This window comes from Alligator sinensis, unplaced genomic scaffold, assembly GCF_000455745.1.
Source record: "Alligator sinensis unplaced genomic scaffold, ASM45574v1 scaffold169_1, whole genome shotgun sequence".
NCBI classification, from domain to species: Eukaryota; Metazoa; Chordata; order Crocodylia; family Alligatoridae; genus Alligator; species Alligator sinensis.
This window is the reverse complement of record NW_005841924.1, coordinates 438,986-441,964: the sequence shown is the minus strand read 5'-3', so window position 1 is coordinate 441,964 and position 2,979 is coordinate 438,986.

Sequence of the window (2,979 nt, the reverse complement as noted above, 5' to 3'; positions counted from 1 at the left end):
AGCAGGAATTATATAATGTTGCTTGGGTTGATGTATGAAAAGGCATTTTGCAATTTCTTTGGCTTTCTTGATGTCTTTTCTAAGTAACCAGAGTATTTCTATTGTTTATATATGATAGTTAAATAGAGATGGGAGAACTGGGCATAATGCTAGATTGTATAAACCCAGTTAGCATTGTGTTTGTGTTTTTAGATTCCCAAGATTAACCATTTTTCCCTTTTAATTTAAGGGGTTTGAGATTTTTTTTGAGAGAGAAATTAAAATTTTATAAAAGTATTCTTAGGTAGACAAAAGCCTGCCTTATGGTTGGAACACGTGACAATGCTGGTAATACTGTTCAGCAGAATGAAAAAGAATGCTTGGTATGAGGTAAAATGGACTATTTTACACATTCTTATTTAGATTTATAAGATAACAGTTCCAAAAGTGCTCCTGTTGGAATCATCTAATAAGCTATGCAATAATAATAATAAAAAACCTGTAACATGTAACGCTAATACCTGAGGGGTAAAATAAACCATATTCCTAATTTCTTTCCCCTAAACATCACACCTAATATTTGTTTTTTCAGTAGTCCCTCATCTCCCCCCACCCCTGCCCCCACACCCCCTGCCTCAAAAGTTAGATTTGGATAATTTTGAACCAAGATTTTTTCCCTCCTTTTTCCCGCCATCCACTTCCTCCTGTTCCCCCTTTCAATCTCTTGTTGGGCAAAAATCTTTCGATCAGTTTTGATCAAACAAAAGCTTTAGAGTTTCAATCCTCACTAGATTCAGAGTGAAGTTAGATGAGTTTATGTAGCCCCATTTTTAAGGATTAATATTGCCTCACACATGTGCAATAGTATTACTCACGGCCACCAAGTTGCAAGCATTCTTTGTCTGATAAAGGCACTTCAGGAGTCATTTTAAGGAAGCTAAAGCAAGGCGATGTATACTGTGGCCAAATCAAGAAACTGTAGAGCAATCCAAGATTTACTGGATTATGTAGTTGACAATACAGTTGGTTAGTGTACATAGAAAAATAATGTGAAATTTTTTTTCTGAATTTTTCGCCTTGAAATTGCACAAGCCTGCAGTTTGAAGGAAAACATTTCCAAAGGCTTTTGCATCTCATAGAGAAGTGGGCTACATTTCCACTTGTGAAGTGCAAAAAGGGTACATAAGTCTATTTCTGTCAACACCTGTTATAAACTGGAGGATTTCCATGAGGTGTCCCCAGTTTCATATTATGGCCAGATCAGACTTCTGAGTTCTCTGCAAGCAGTGTCATTGTCTTGTGATCATGAATGACAACCTGTTAATTGGGTATCCTCCCAGCAAGACTGGGCAGACCATGCAGGTTTAGTTTACTTCCCCTTTCCTTTGCAAGCCCTGTGTGTTTTAACCACCATGCTATTAATATTTTCTCTGCATATTGGGCTTTTTATTCAAGCAAATAGATACCAAAGGAAATAGGGGGGATGACTTAGTATTGAATTTGTCACTTCCTAATGGCATTGCTTGCACCCTCCTCCCTACTCCCTGACCGCCAGCATGTTGTTTGTAGTCTCAATGTGTAAGTGGCATGTAGGTGCTCACGTGCGAGACTCGCATGTTCCATGTTGCTCGAATGTTCCATCATCTGGAATACAAATGCCCTCGTGTCCATCATTTTTTTTTGTAGCAGTGTGTGCGTGTGAGTGTACGTATACACACACATCTATATATACATGCACACACATGCATACATGTGTACATATATCCATGTACCACACACACACACACACACATATATACATATATACACACACAGTGTGTATGTGCGTATACATACATACAAATATATATCTATATACACACATCCATATACATATCTTCCTATATATATGTAGACTCCATCTATATATATGTCCATATATATTTAGATGGATGTGTGTCTACATATATATAGGGAGATATCTATATAGATAGCTATAGATATATATGCAGGGTTCAAATTACACTTTGACTCTTGGGATCTGCAGCAGTGGCAGCCAGGAGCCAGTGCCTGGACTGCTTAGAAAGGTGAGGGGCTGGCCGGGGTCTGACTGGCCTTCAGGGGGTTTCTTGTTTCCTACAGGGGAGCTCAGCCTCCCTGAGCTCCCTATAATTTGAACCCTGTATATATGGATACGTGTGTACATATATGTAGGGATATATTTATAAAAAGGAGGGATGGATATATATATGTATATTGATGTAGATGTCTAGATGCAGGGGTGACTGGTGCCTCCTGAGTCGGGGGGGTGGGGTCGGCCGCGGGGGGGGGGGGGGGGGGGGGGAACGATTTGTGGGTGGACCAAAAGCCCTATATCTACTCCTATACTTCTGTGCTGTGGCTTAGTGTCCCCCCCTCCCCAAACACATTTCCAGCCCATGCACCAAAAATTTGCCTTGTCCTGAGCTGTGCCAGGGTGTGGGCACGTGCCCCCTGTACCAGTTGCCTGTGTCTAGATCTATCTGGATGTCTAGATATGTGTAGCTATGTCTAGACATAGAAGTCTATGTATCTAGATATCTAGAGAATATACACACACGTTATCTAGATATGGATATCCATATGCATGTATACACACTGGTTAGTCTGTGGTGCAAACGCATCTTATACACACACACACACACACACACACACACACACACCATTTGCACCACATAGACTAAGCAGTATGTATCACGCGTGTGTATGAACACACACACACACACACACACGTTTGTACCGCAGACTCAGCAGAGCGCGCGTGTGTGCGCACACGTGCGTGTACATGGCCGTGCGCAGGGCCAACGTGCTGCGGGAGGCGCTCAGGCCGCACTCGGGCGGGGGGAGCGGGGCGATCATTCATTCCCTCGGCCGCGGACAATGCCCGGCGCTGGCGGGGCCGCGGGCGGGCGGGCGCCCGGGCCATATGCAGCACGGCGGGCGGAGCCGGGGGAGGCTGCTGCGCGCTCATTGTCGGCGCTC